At 36.6% G+C, this 16,371-nt stretch overlaps 1 protein-coding gene across 3 annotated transcripts in view; it reads left to right on the plus strand.

Annotated features, from left to right (window-relative positions):
- LOC113043559 (uncharacterized) overlaps positions 1-16,371 on the plus strand; it is a 265,905-nt gene that overhangs the window by 175,994 nt on the left and 73,540 nt on the right. The window contains exon 1 of one of the 3 annotated variants that reach the window (XM_026203014.1): positions 12,968-14,086. The exons of the other annotated variants lie outside the window; for them this stretch is intronic. The gene's annotated coding sequence lies outside the window, so the exon portion shown is untranslated. Of the gene's footprint in view, positions 1-12,967; positions 14,087-16,371 lie in introns of those variants that run through there. 3 annotated transcript variants of the gene reach the window in all.

The following is a 16,371-nucleotide window of genomic DNA, read 5'->3' on the forward strand; positions in this document are numbered from 1 at the left end:
ACATGGCACTGCAAACCATCACTCACTGTGGAAACTTTACACTGGACCTCAAGCAACGTGGATTGTGTGCCTCTCCTCTCTTCCTCCAGACTCTGGGACCCTGATTTCCAAAGGAACTGCAAAATTTACTTTCATCAGAGAACATAACTGTTGACCACTCAGCAGCAGTCCAGTCCTTTTTGAAGCGAGGCGCTTCTGATGCTGTCTGTTGTTCAAGAGTGGCTTGACACAAGGCATGCGACAGCTGAAACCCATGTCTTGTATTCGTCTGTGCATAGTGGTTCTTGAAGCACTGACTCCAGCTGCAGTCCACTCTCTGTGAATCTCTCCCACATTTCTGAATGGGTTTTGTTTCACAATCCTCTCCAGGGTGCGGTTATCCCTATTGGTTGTACAATTTTTTTTTTTACCACATCTTTTCCTTCCCTTCGCCTCTCTATTAATGTGCTTGGACACAGAGCTCTGTGAACAGCCAGCCTCTTTTGCGATGACCTTGTGTGTCTTGCCCTCGTTGTGCAAGGTGTCAATGGTCGTCTTTTGGACAACTGTCAAGTCAGTAATCTTCCCCATGATTGTGTAGCCTACAGAACTAGACTGAGAGACCATTTAAAGGCTTTGCAGGTGTTTTGAGTTAATTAGCTGATTAGAGTGTGGCACCAGGGGTCTTCAATATTGAACCTTTTCACAATATACCAATTTGGGATTTTCCTTAGTTGTCAGTTATAAACATCAAAATTAAAAGAAATAAACATTTGAAATATATCAGTCTGTGTGTAATAAATGAATATAATATACAAGTTTCACTTTTTGAATGGAATTAGTGAAATATATGTTTGTTTGTTTTTTTTGTAAAAAACATACAATTAATCATATATTTATAGGAAGACACATTACAGGTAATTTGTTGTTAATTTTAGTTATTGTTCTTAATAATAGTCATAGTAATTTATATATTATATTATAAAATATTATGAATGTTAAGTTAGATAAATTCTCTAATACTAGCTATATCTTATTGATGATAATCTAGTGATATGACCAGCACCTGTAAGTCCACTCTATCGGGTCTGAAGGCGGTCGCACACCAGACGAGAAGCGCCGTGCCGTGCCACATCTAGAACAACTCGAGGCATCACACACCAGACGTGCACATTCTATACGCTGAACAATGTAATATAAAATATATAAATGTAAATGTAATATATATATATATATATATATATATATATATATATGTGTGTGTGTGTGTGTGTGTGTGTGTGTGTGTGTGTGTGTGTGTGTGTGTGTGTGCATGCGTGTCAAGTATGTACTATGTAAGTCTGCCAAAAATTTTATCAAATATGCAAATAACTATAAAACCTGCAGTTAATCATATATTAATAGGAAGATGCATTACATGTAATTTGTTGTTAATTTTAGTTATTGTTCTTAATAATAGTCATAGTAATTTATGTATTACATTATATTATGAATGTTAGGTAAGATAAGTTCTCTAATGATAGCTATATTATTAATTAATATAATGTCAGAGTTGTTAAAATAAGTAAATAGAGTGGCAATAAGTGAAAATGTTCATAAATAAAAATATACTTCTAATATTATTTTGATTCGATTAAAATTGGCTATTTACTATTACTACATAACATTGTTTACAATTTGTTTACTTTTGTACCATAATCTTGGTACTGTGTTGCGTCACTATCCAAAATCTAGGTCGTGAAGCCCTGTTTTAGCACTTGCGTTTGTTTGTTTGTTTATAATTATGAAAGGAATTTATAGAGCTGATGATTTAGAGCTCAAGTCAAGTGGCTACACTTGTATGTTCAGTGTGTGTTCGCACTCATGCTAGTGTATGGGTGCTGTTGTTGTCCATTGCAGTGGGAAGAGCTTGGCCAGTCCTCCTTGTTTGGGATAATTGCATGTTTCTGTGGTCTGTGGGTCCATTCTCTGTCTCTATGTGGCCAGGGTATCTATGTGGCAGGATCCACATTTAGGAGCACTGTCTCCACTGTCCAAATCGCTCCCACTCCTTCCCTATTCCTATAGAATAACTTGCACTTTACCAATATAATGGCCACTGTATTCAGCTAAATTATATTCTAGTTGCATGTGCAGTTGCTTTCCTGTGGCCTTCGATGCCTATTAGAGCTGGAAAATATATTCCAAAGTAAGTTGGTTAATTCATGAAATATTAAATGCACTGAAGGAGGTTTAACGGTCATAAATCAGCGTGTGTGTTTGCAGGAGTTGAGCGGTGTGATAAATGGATCATCTGATCATTGAAAGAAGGCTGAATCGAATGATTTATGCAAGAGAGTGTGAATAAGTGAAGTCAAGGCGTCATGGTGTCTTTTGAAAAGAATTGCATTGAACAAGCGTTATGAATTATTTATTATGCGCTGTCATTTTTTAATGATCTATATCACTTACCTGGCATTTCAAAACTGTACAGTTAAGCAGTCATCATTTGTCATTCTTCTTGTATTTTGTCAAGGTTAGTATATTACATTCTAATTCAAATTCTGAATGTATTTTTATATCAAAGGGGCCCTATTATGCTCTTTTACAGAGGCTTGATTTTGTTTTGGGGGTGTACTAGAACCGGCTCACATACCAAACACATTATTTTTCACATATTTGACATTATTATAACAACGGTCTGGCATGAATGGCTTAAATAGTTCCTGTATTAATGAAGGACTGCCTTCTGAAATATGAAATGTGCTGTGATTGGTTAGCTGGGCCAGTGTGTGTTGTGATTTGCAGCACTCGCGTCGGGATGTCATGCCCCTTACCATAGCCGGCTGCGAGCTTCAGTGTAAATATTGTGTAAAATCAAATCAATTTGATCGAGATTTAAACCCAGATGATTGTAACCACTCTAAGTTTGTGTAGTGAAAGTAAAATGATTCAGCAAAATGACACAAAAGTATAATATAATTCAAAATGTTTATAAAAAATAAATAATAATAATTGGCATTCTCTTAAAATAGTTTTAGGCTACTTGTTTGGCGAAATTCCTAATCTGGTCAGTTTTTGACTATATAGTTAACCAATTAATATTCATTATTTCTCATGTTTAATTTTTTGGTACCCCCCAAGCATATCCCACCCACCCCTGTAACTGTATTCACACCGAATTTCTTACACATGAACATACTGTATACACAGTATGTTAAAGAGTAATACACATATATTGCATTTGAATATCTATTAAAACTTCAGACATTACTTAAAGGGATAGTTCACCCAAAAATGAAAATTATGTCATTAATGACACCCTCATGTCATTCCAAACCTGTAAGACCTCAGTTTATCTTCAGAACACAGTTTAAGATATTTTAGATTTAGTCCGAGAGCTCTCAGTCCCTCCATTGAAGCTGTGTGTACGGTATACTGTCAATGTCCAGAAAGGTAAGAAAAACATCATCAAAGTAGTCCATGTGACATCAGAGGTTCAGTTAGAATTTGATGAAGCATTGAAAATACATTTTGGTCCAAAAATAGCAAAAACTACAACTTTATTCAGCATTGTCTTCTCTTCCGTATCTGTTGTGAGAGAGAGTTCAAAACAAAGCAGTTTGTCATATCCGGTTCGCGAACAAATCATTCGATGTAACCGGATCTTCTTGAATTAGTTCACCAAATCGAACTGAATTGTTTAAAATGGTTCACGTCTCCAATACGCATTAATCCAAAATAAACCTAAAATATCTTAAACTGTGTTCTGAAGATAAACGGAGGTCTTACGGGTTTGGAACGACATGAGGGTGAGTCATTAATGAAATAATTTCCATTTTTCGGTGAACTATCCCTTTAAGTGCAGTTAATGATTTTTCTTTCGTTTTTTTGATTAACATTATTAAAATAAGAAATCCATGGATCTCACGGATCTGAGACAGCTTTGTTTTTGTGCTTCAGTTGTGTGCACCGTGTGCACTGAAACAATCTAGTACAGCGCGTAAGTACTGCATCGAGATGTCTTGCGCATAAATGGCTTAAAAATACTTTGATGTTTAATGTTAAATTGACAAGATGTGAGAATGATAAAACTTTCTTGAGGTAGAACCACTGGCCCGATCGTTCAGACAGTTTTGCGGCGCTAAGATGACACATAGTGGGGCTGAAGTCTAAAAAGGGTTTAGAACTGCCATTGATAAAGTGTGCATAATTATAATAAAACAAATATATAATTAGATAATAAATATATTACCTGATTCAGTGTGATGGCTGACCGTTAATCATCTTACACTGTCAATAAGCGTGACTGACATTCAAGCCAACTCTGCTCTATCTGTCGACTGATTAGCAGTTAAACTAATAAGATTGCCTCTTAATGGATGGCTGATTCATAAATATGCCATTCCAGAGGGTATGCCTCTGAATTAACAGATGCTCGCGTCCCCCTTTTTTTTTGCCTGTAGCCCAAATTAGCCTGTGCGCATTCCGACTCATTATGCCAGAAGGGGTCATATTTGTGATTTTTCTTATTTTCCTCTTGTTTTCTTGTAAACAAAAACTGCTCACAATAAGCTAGATTCAAAATCTGTACCATTCAGATACTCAATCTATCATTTCCATGTGCTAAACCAGTTAACCAATCCACAAATAGTTTTCTTGTTCTTTTGTTGTAATGTTCTTCATGTACTCCCATTCATATCTACCTTCTTCAAAGCCTGTTCATGCAGAAGCCTTTGATTGGTGAGTGAGTGGTACCATCGTTTTCCAGAACATTTACTTCCACTGTTTCTCACTGTTGGATCTTCCTAACCATTTTTGGACACCAGAGTCTTTTAGGATATTCAAGAAACAACTATAAAACTAAATCCTATTTATATACTAACTTTTTTTTTTAAATAATAATAATAACTTTGTTTTAATGCCTAAATTTAAAGCCATTTTTTAAGTATGGAATATTCTAGAAATTAGCTGTCAGTAGGCCTTAGCGAAGCTGTTCTCTCTTCCTCCCCTCACTTGCTCTTACATCAGCAACCAACAGTGCTTGGAACATCACAATCAACTGACTTGCTTCCAATTAATAACATTAAGGCAGAAGAGAACAAGTCATATGGGAGTGCTTCATCTCCAGGCCAAACGCTCTCTTCTAACTGGAAGCAGATTGGTCACATGTCTCTGTTCCATTGTTCTCGTCGCGTCTGATGCCGAGGCATAGTGAGATGCAGATGATGTTTATTTTTTCTCTGGTTTCCCAAACGGGCTGTGGAAAGCATAATTGAGTAAGTGGATATGACTCAAAGTGCCACCTCAGCATCCTGGCAGTGCCAGCACACCTAGCTTTCCAATGGCATCTGAAGTTCATTATTGTAAGTTTCATTTTACTCGACAAACAAACCAAATTAGCCAACGACAGCCTGCTTCCTTTTTGCCCTTGCCAAAAGGTCAGACAGATGATACCCATAATCTGCATGAAACCCAATCCCTAAAGCTGCAAAAAATTAGATGTTTCGAATTGTTTTCTGGAACGTTTGCTTAAAATACTGCCAATATATGACCGATAAAGGTCAAGGCCTGTCTAGAACTGGTTTAAACATGAAATGCAAATACCTTTGGATTTGTAATACCTCTCAAGTATGTTGTTCTGCATTATACAAGCATGCTATAGCCTCATAACCGGCACCTGCATTGAACTGATGCATTTACAAATTACATGCGTGGCATTCCACCCTCAACCCATCCTGATGCTCCGTCTTCAAGTTCCCGACTTGCAGAACCGCCAAATGAAAGTTCAGAACGTGATATGCATCGGGGACAAAGCTATTAGTCAACATATTATTCACGTCAGCTCTTGTTTGACTTGAAAAACACCAGCCCCGTGTGTTGAGCATTGCTGCATTTCTTCAAAAAACATCGATTTAGTCTCTGGCAAAACTTAGTCTTGCAATTATTTGGACTAAATAAAAGATCTTGCCTTTTGATTCTGTTTTTCTTTTCTATTTTAATATTTAAAGAAGTTGGGCAAAATATAAATATCAAGTACCTAAAATTCATCCTTATGAATGTGCAGAGAGCTGTAAATAAAAATTCAGGTTCTTTTATTGCTTGTCTGGACTGGCTTGTTTTTGCCGAGGGCAACAATTTAAGGGGAGCAGGTGTGATTTGAAACTTTGACCTTTTGGAGAAGCCTCTATGGAGCTCCTCTCAACCAATCGCTGATCTAATCTTCAACCTGCCAATCAAATGTACAGTACGGGACGCTTTCTGCACATATGAAGCTGAATATTGTGCATGACGTGACAATTCTGACAAGCCAGTTCTGTTATTTTTATTTGCCCAGATGTCGTATTGCTCAAGCGTATCTTGAAGTCATTGTCCTACTTATTTGGCAAGGATCTTGCCTTATTTATTGTATTTAAAAGGGTATTATCTAGGATTATGTTATCTAATTTTATTTTATTGAAGTGCACATATACTGTTAGCAATGTTATAAAAACAAATGTGATTTTTTACAATTGTTTTTGACTAGCTGCTACAGCAAGTAGCCGTATTAAAAATTGCTTGTCAAAACACATTCAACTAAAAACATATGTAAAATCTATTATATATCTAAACATACATTAATATTTTTTAATGAATTATAAAAAAACATATATTCATACATAGAGTTTTAGTGTAGTTATTAGGTGTATACATTTTAAATATTATTTAGATTATATTACATAAAGAGAATAAAACATTTCTACACATTTATAAGCTTCCTTTTTATAAACAACAACAACAACTACAATGCATTAAGCATAACATATATAAGATTTATATATTTATATATTTTATTTTATTTTTTTATTTATATTTTTTACAATTACAATTCTGACTTATACAATTTCAGAATTAATGTTTTTCAAAATTAATGTTTTGAGTTTGGAAATTTCCAGCACATTTTCTTCACCCATTATAACTTTTATTTTTAAGGGGATTTTTCTTTAAACATTATGCTTTATTTTAAGTTTGGCCGGAACCCTAAATGTCTGTCAAAATATTCTTTGTGCTGATGGATCCTTTTTCTATATCAGTCTAAGTGCAGATAAATGCTATCTACATCTAATGTGCACTGCTGGAATGTACAGGGCTTTGATGCACTATGACATCCCAACAAACACCTTTAATACCCACCTGGCTGACTAACCGTCCCATCTGCCTGTCTAATGCACATCAGACTGTATACTGTATGTGAGTCTGCACATGTGCAGCACATGTTTCTTCAGGAAAGAGAGAGAGAACCAATGTGTGTGTGCGAATAAATCCAGATATTTAACTCTATAAAGGGCAATAAAAAGTATAAAGTTCCAACTGCGCTACTTATTTCTTGAACTTGAGTCACTGTTTTCTACAGCAGACAATGCAGCCCTCTGTCTGCTTTTAATTAGGATCTGTGGTGATGTTGAGTACCAGGGGCACAAGACTGATTGTGAGAGCTGAACTGTGCAGGAACCCACCATACAAAGCCACAGTCCATAAGTCAAAGGCCCTAATAAACAATAACCACCATCTCGGCTTTGATTACCAACCACAGCAATCGCACCATGAATTGGTTATAATGAACGACACCGCTGCTGACATGAGCAACTGCTTCCATAGTAGGGAAGGGTGGGGTAAACTGAGCCACTAGCTCTCTGTCTACCTTGTTTTGTATCATTAAAGTAGATGCAAGTGCATTTAACGGCAGACGCGAGCTTCAGGACAAACAAACACATAAAAGCCTTTCAGTACGTGAGTTTCGTGCATCTAATACGTACTGCATTCCAAAAGGCAGAAATTAAAGCATATCTATAGTAAAAGACTAAAATAACAGTAAATGGAAGCACTGTCAAGCAATGTGCAAGTGTCTCACAGCGCATATTTTGTGCAATGAAGCCATGTTTGTCTCTAGCGCACACACGTCCGGGAAAAAGCCAAGCTCTAATTTTAAATTAGACAGTGCATTTTTAATACTCGCGTATTGACAAGTGCGTTACTTCCACTAATAAGACTGGTCAGTGGGTGTGGATGGAAGGCTCGTTAACGGAATTGTGTACACCTGTTCCTTCCCTATAAAGTTTCAACTGTTTGGTGCGGTGTGAACTCCTGGTTGTTTGGTTTTGCTTTGTTTAGTCTGATTTTATGATTAGTTTAACTGGTTCTTTCAGACTCTTGGACCATTTGTTTGTTTGACGGAATCGTGTTTTGGTTTGTTGATTTCTTACTTTAGGTTTTCCATTTATATTAATAAATATCTTTGTTGCAAACTACCAACCTGACTATGTCCTCCTCATTTGTCATGGCTTTGAGCTGGTCGTGACAAATGTGGGGGCTTGTTTGGTAAAACTACTGTTTTATTGATTTGATGACTTATTCGTTAAAACAATATTTCTGTTTGCTTTTTCAGTAATTCTTAATATTTGGTTCTACAAATTCTGGAGAATATAGTGGTTTTTAGTTTTTTGTTTTTTTGCTTACCAGATTTGGTAAATATTGGCTACTCTTTGTATATATTTAGAGGGGAAGTTTATTATTGAATTATCTTTTCCCTGGTCAGGTTTCGTGGGTTACCCTTAATGGGATACTCCAATCTTTTTTTTATTTTAAGTCAGAGCAGTTGTCTCGGGAACACGTCTGTGTTTTGTGGTTGTAACTTGTTAATGGGTTGCTATTGCGAACACTGGTTTGTGGTGTATAAGAACCCGCTGCAGGTAACCGTATGAAGATAAGGGATGAGTTTATGTAGTTTTGAAATTTAGTTAGAGGGTATTTGGAATTGCTCAAATATGTTTGGGAAAATTTAAGTAGCCAATTTGTTTGTCTTTCCATGGCCTCAAAAATTGGGGTAGTTTATTAGTGCTCCATCTGAAAGTTTGTTGAATAATTTAACTAAGGATCAATTGGTAGAACTTGCAGGTCAATGTGAAATTGACTTGGTAAGCCAAGATAAACGGTTCAAAGATGACATAAAATTATTGATACAAACGGAATTCATTGAACGTGGAATTTTAGACCCTAAAATGATTATTATAAATTATAATTAATATGATTATTAATTTTAGACCCTGTTAATGATTATTTGACCGTTAAGAATGCAGTGTTGAGGGCATATGAATTGGTTCCAGAGGCCTATAGATCAAAAAATTGATAGTCAATCACATGTTGAGTTTGTACATGATATTTCAGTTTTTCGATCGTTGGTGTACAGCTTCTGACGTGAAACATTAGACTACAGAAGAGGTAGGTAGTAGGGTTGTTTTGAAATGAATTGTTGCATCGATGCATGGCAATGCGGATGATTCTGCATTGATGCAGCAATTCATTTCGACACCCCTACTACCTACCTCTTCGGTCTGCTGTTTTTAATCCTGATATCTATCTGTCTGTCCCTCTCTTTTGTAATTTTGCTTGTCCATATCTCTTTTTATTCGTCTGTCTTTTTATCTGTTCTATTTTTATTCCTGCTATTTTATTTATCTATATATATATATTTTTTCTGTTGTGATTTGTCTCTTTTTCTCTTCTGTAGTTTATATTTTTATTTTTATTTTTATTTATTGAACCTAGCATAGATGTTTACGTGGCTGTTTGATTAAATGATGTTTTATTAACAAAGTTTGGGAGAAGCACGAGCAGATACTTAACACAGGTGGAGAGCACTCAATCAATGGTAAGAGATGTGTATATATACAGCAGTCTCACCTCAACTCATCTGACAGTCTCACAGCATCCCTCCACCACCCCTTCTCCACATTTCTAGTCCTAAACCACTTACATAGGGTAGGGGGGGAGTACTCTGAGCTCGGAGCCCTCCCTCCGGACAGCATGCCAAATACACATTAAACTTTACCCTCCCAATTGTATGTAAGTGTGAACTCGTGAAATATATGAATATGTCTGTCCATCTCTCTTTGGCTTTTACATTTTCTCTGTCATTCATCTGTGGTAGCTTGCTCATCTGAGTAGGACCCTTAAACTTTTGTATGCTGACATAATTTCACTTGGGAGAAGTAACTTTTATGTTTTTGGCCTGAACTACTAGATGCATTAACATTTGGCCGAGTTGGGTCTTGTTAAATCACCTCCTGGGGCAGTTTGAGGTATTCAAGGATTGAGCCTGTATTTGAGGACCAAAGAAAACCTTATTTCCACATTCTGTCACATCACATCCATTCCTATAAGTGACAGCCTTGACTGATGGTGAACACAATTAGAGGAGGGATTCACACAATAAATAATGCTGCATTTATGGCAAGTGTCCTCAGGGAACAGCAGAGCACTGCACAGTCACAGCTGAAAACCAGATTTCATCTGTCGCTTGTTCCTCATGCATCTGAGAAGAGAATCTTTCAGAAACACTACTGCTTGAATTAAGACTGTTGAACAGTATTTACATCTATATCTGGTAAATGGTTTATCATTCTACATCCAACCACATCCAGTCAGTCTGTAGTGTCAAAATGTGCATGAATGCCTTAGTTTTGCAGGAAGGAAGCAATGGAGGCACCGAGTTGCAGACACACACACACCACCTCCTCTCATTATAATAATCATGGTGCTGGTAATCTCAAACTGGCAACACTATTACCAGAATGTTGATTAGAACAAAAATACTTTCGAAGTTAGAGTGAGGCACTCAAAATGAGAGTGAATAGGGTTAGGGTTAGGGTTAGGGTTAATGTCTGTAAACATTAAAATGCAGTTTCAGTAGTATAATTATGGAAGCAATAGGCTTATACTAAGAAAAATAAAATATGAACAATTTCTGTTTAAATTATATTCAGTTTTACAGCTTTTGTACCAGGGCAAACTAAATGCAAATGCAAATAATTGACTGTTAAAAATATAATTTAGGCAACTTTTCTTTTCAAATAATACTGTGCATGTCTAATAAAATATGATACTTTGCATTTTTGCATTTAAATTCTACAAACATTGGCCCCTTTGGCTTTAACTTTGTGTCAGCTTAATTTTCCATTACTCAATAATTCCAATAAAAATTAGTTTTAAACCTTTAATTGTATATTTCATGAACTTTGAGAATTTTGTTGTGGGTAGTTCAAACCAAAATATCATACTCTCTTGTGTAACATACATCTTAACTATGAGTGAGAGCTTTTTACTATTTCATTGTATAATGTTTTTAAAAAGTATTCTAGGTTCCTGTTATTAACATTTTATGGCTGTGTAATCTTGAAGCCCGTCTCACAGCCAAAATTATTGCAAGCCCTGCTTTAGTTTATGTCATGGCATTGTTTCTTAAACAATCATTGCTACTTTGATTCCAGCAAAAATAGGCAAGATAGCGAGTGGAAATGAGAGAGCGGACAGTGAGAGAACTGACTGATAACAGCTGGTTTCATAATAGATGTTAAAACTGGATTATACAGATTTGAATGAGAAATCTCTTAAGGGCTGCCAAGTAGAATTGCTTATGATTGAGTATTACCAACCTGGCTTCGGATTTGTAAAACATTAGTTAATTTGTTTTGCAGAACTACGCCATGTGCCTGCCATTTGACAGTATCTCATCCATTTAAGTTTTAGCACTCCACAAAGTTCAAAACATTGGAAAGAATGAAATAAGAAAAACACTTTCTGGATAAAAATCGAGCATTTAGTTTGGGGAAAGCAAGAGAGAGAGAGAGAGAGAGAGATCAAAATTGAGATCAAAAACAGACCCCCTGTTCCCGAAAACAAGTTCAACTTGAGTTACATGTAAGAAGCTTTTTTATCTTCGTTAACATTTCCCAAAAGTGTATTTACCTATGTGGCAATGACGTGTTAAAAACTTTTTTTTATTAAACCGTCCCTCAGGTTACTAATAAAATGAACACTTATTTAAATGCTTTGTGCATTGCTAAACAAACATATGTGATAATCAAATCAAAATATTTTATTAACATTTTAAACAAAATGCTGCGAGATGCAGGAACTGCTGACTCTTCAATTAACGTAATTCCATTCTCTTATCATCAGTCGCTTCCAAGAGCCCAACGGGAGCATGTGACCAAGAGAAAACAGCTTTTCTGGCAGCATGTGCTTAGGCGCATATGGATTTTATTGCACACCAGTCACTGCTGCCACAAGCTCACCATTGCATCTCTCACTTGCTTGACCTCGATCACACATGCATGTTCCAGGAAGCTGAGTGTACCTCTGGATGATGACCGGCTGGCATTGCTCCTCTGGACTTGCTCTCCATTTTATTAGCCGTCCAGCTGTAGTTTAGCTGACACTTTTATCCAAAGCAACTTACAATACACTTATTGTTCCCACATGAACCTAAAGTAAGTGTTTCGGTACACAATGGTGGTACCTAAAGAAGTGACCTTTGCTGGTCTTGAACGTTCACCCACCTTGATTTTTATGAAAGTCTACAAGAACAAAATTGCCTATATTTAAAGAAATGTGCATTTATGTGGATTAACAAGAAGTGATGATGTTTCTTCCCTGCAGTGTCCTGAAGTGGCAGCTGCTGCTTCCAACTGGTGCTGTTGGTTTGCATACTGTTTTGTTTTCAATTTCGTCTGTGTACCTGCCGCTTGGTTGGCCGGGCTAATTACATTTTCTGGAACTAATCATTAAACAGTCATGGATTTTACATATTGCCAAATGATCCTGCTCATCTTATCTGCTTGCCATCTACCCAGCCACAGTTGCTCAGTAAGTCTACATTTGCTACATCCAGACCCCTTTTTACTTTGTCTTTGGATCTGAATAGTTTAAACACTTCTTTCCACAGTATTTTACAATATATAAAAGGTCTTCCATATTAGATCCCTTCCCAAATGCTCTGAATAGTTTTTGTCAAGTAGGTATCAGTTATTACTTTTTACTTGATGAATCGTATTTCCAGTTCTAGTAAAATTGATTTAGCAATAAACCATTTTTTTTTTTTTTTTTTTTGCTTCATATATACACTTCCTCCTTCATTTCAGCAGTTACTCTTTCCTGTCAAATGTGCAGTACTGAGAGGGCTGTCCTCTGGGGTTTCAATGATTTGTGTATTCTGGCATCCCTAGTAGTATAATGCTGCTAGATTTTGCTATTGGCAACACTGGGTGTTAGCTAATGGGTAGAAATGTTGAATTTCTATTCAGAGTTGCAAATCTACCACTCCCCAACTCAAGGTATCCCCCATAGTTCAGGTCTGGGCCTTCTTTTGTTGTTTTCATCTTGCAATTTTTGATAATATGCATGATTTTATGCCTTGTTGACAAAAAGATTTGACATGTTGACTTGAAAGTTCTTCCCGTTGCCACCAAATATGAAATATGTTCTAGCTGACTGAAATAGATGAGGATTTGTTGAAAGTACAGAAGTTATAATCTTAGACACATCAGTTAAAATGGGTTCATAATTTTTCATATCTACTGTCAGGTAATATAATGCTTATTAGTTTACCCATAGTTCTCCAATCTGGTATGCTTTGTGTACCATTTCCAAATTAAATGTGATAAAAAAAAAAAACAATCTAAAGAAAAGAAAGGAAGATAAACAACAGTGATACGGAGAGAACGATTTTTCCCCAGGACAGGCTAATGAGAGTCTGTCATCAGTTTTCGTGAAAAGAAAAGGAAAAAAGGAAGAGGATTTCAGCAAGTTCTCCTCATAGAGAGTCATCACCTCCTTTAATAAGAGTCCGGCAGGTGTGTTTCCCTTTTCCAGCTGCTGAGAGAGAGAGAAAGTGTGTACAGGAGTGGAGAGTGAAGGCTAGACACAGAAGAACGCTGCGGAGGAAAGCTGCTCCAGAGAGCTGATAGATTGAGAGGTGGAAGCACTAGGTGTTCTGAGGCTTTGGAGGAAAAAATGGTTAATGGAATTTATAGCAGAGAGTGAAATGAAGGTAGAAATGAGTAACCCTAAAAAAAGTTTCTCGAGCTTGGGACAGTCCTGCCAGCTTCACTTATCTTTCTGGGCTGGGCTAAGTTCTCTCTCTCTTCACTAGTTCTCTTCTCTCTTTCGCCCTCTCCTTGCATTTGAGTGTAATGAGAGTCATGCGGTGAGTTGTAGATGAGAGGCGTCAGTTTGTAAGAGTGAGAGGAACGGGACAGGAACACACACACACACACACTGAGGTGCTGGGAGTTTCAGCGCTGCCTGCAAGGTGAGGGTCCGATCTATCCACTTGATTCTTCTGTGCATGAATTATTGTGGACAAGGCTGCTGTACTTAATCACACTGTACACACACAGCTGACAGTTGTGCCTGAAGATGTTTTTTCTGGATTTTTCTGTGATGTTAGCACCGTTCACTGTCATTAAAGGGCTGACATTTGCTAACAGAGGCAAGTGTGATAAATAATGTGCATGGTGCGTGTACTGTTATATGTGCAAGTTTCCTTAAGTTTGCATAGTGTACAAGTGTGGTAATGAGATAATGCCACAAGTTAAGAATATATTGTATAGTTGTGGTTATGCATTTTTTTAATAAAAAAAAAAAACAGAAAAAAAAACTTTTAAATGACATGACTATATATATATATATATATATATATATATATATATATATATATATATATATATATATTCAATTAAAATGTTTCCGGTTACTTTAGTGTTGTTTCCTCTGTGAGTGTGTGTGTGTATCTATAGTATATCTATATCTATCTATCTATATATATAGATCTCTCTCTCTCTCTCTCTCTCTCTCTATATATATATATATATATATATATATATATGTAGTCACTCCTGTAAATTGCATACAAATGTAAACAGACAGAAACAGTTTATATAAGCTCTGAGGAGTTATTATTCAGGATATATTCTGGATCTATATCATGCTGGCTCTGCAGCTGTAAAGTACTCGGGGGCCAGAATTCCTGTACATGACACTGAGCCAGCATTTATTCATAGATTCACTGTGCCCCGGTTGCTCATAAAAGAAGCATCCCAGGTAAGTCACACTGGGAGGTCACTGGCAGAGGTCAGACCAGGTACTGGAATCTCAGATATTAGTCACTGGCAACCTGCGTCCACCCCTCCCGTCTTTTCCTCTCCTCTCCCCTGTGGCACTTTCCATGGATGCATGCTCAGTCCTGTCACTGAACGCTAGTATGGATATTGCAGAAAAGTAAACCGTTGACAGTGCCAGGTTTAAGCCATACCCACAGTTATTTATTTATATTTGTTTGTTTGTTTGCTTGTGTCACACTTCTGAGTAGAAGGCTACTGTTTACCAGCCTTGAGTGGATTTTTACCAGGAGACTAGTGTGTGTCTAGGCATCTCTGTTAGTTCTCTGCATGAGTTATGTGAAATATTCTTCATTTAATATTTAATAAGTTTTATAACTTCCTCTGTGTGATGCCCAGCCTAAAAAAAAAAAAAAAAAAGTAGTGGATGAATATTTCTATTAGATTTATCATAGTAACTGTTATTGCAGTATATTTTCTCAGGCAGCGTTTATGTTTTTTTTTTTTTTTTTTTTCACCAGATGGTGCATATTTAAACCCCCTGCAAAACATACATGCATTTTGTGGCTGCAGAAGTAGTGCAGTAGTGTATAATTACACCTCTTGCTGTAATCCATAATTGCATAAATAGAGGGCAGTTAATTGTCGAAATTTATACGAGTAATAAATTTTCAGCATCAAGGCCACCGATTCTCCAACCTAAAAGAGCACTTGTAGTTTGTCTGTATGTTTTCCCATGTTTAAAGCCATCCGACGTCTGGACTATTTACAGTAGATCACTTTATTTATGCATGTATTTATTCATTTATTTCCCTTTCCTTTTGAAATGTGGTTGCGCATTAAACTAGTGCGAATCTCTCAAAAACTTGTATTTGGGACAGCATGTGTGCCTTGTCAATAATAGTTATGCATATGTAAACAGATTTATATAAACAAATTATCTGAGCCATGTAAAGTGACCAAATAGGCTTCAAATAAAGGGAAAAAAAATAGGCATTACTAAACAAATCCACATGGATCAGAATCTTGGAGCACGTCCTATAATAATATCTGGAATATGGGATAAAAATTTGGAAGTGTCAAATAAGAGGCAGAAGTTAATAACTAACCACGTGCAGTAGACGAGGATGCAGTGAGGATGGACGTAGCTGGATATTGCAAGATTGGATTGCTACTACATGGAAAGAGTGTTTAGATATAATATTCTGTAGGAACAAGTGAGAATGGAAAGGATGAAAGAATGAGGGTAGGGAACGAAGTGCAGATAAGAAGAGGAGGTTGAGATTGTAGCCACCAAATAGCCCTTTAAATAGTGTATGGAATCAAACCTGTGTCCGGACAATCCTGTTTCTTATGTAATCTCTCACCTCGGCACTCTCTCTCTCTCTCTCTCTCTCTCTCTCTCTCTCTCTCTCTCTCTCTCAGCTGTCTGGGCCCATGCCAATATTTCCCCTGTGTAGTTCTCATTACTCTAATA

Source organism: Carassius auratus, chromosome 25 (genome assembly GCF_003368295.1).
Source record: "Carassius auratus strain Wakin chromosome 25, ASM336829v1, whole genome shotgun sequence".
NCBI classification, from domain to species: Eukaryota; Metazoa; Chordata; class Actinopteri; order Cypriniformes; family Cyprinidae; genus Carassius; species Carassius auratus.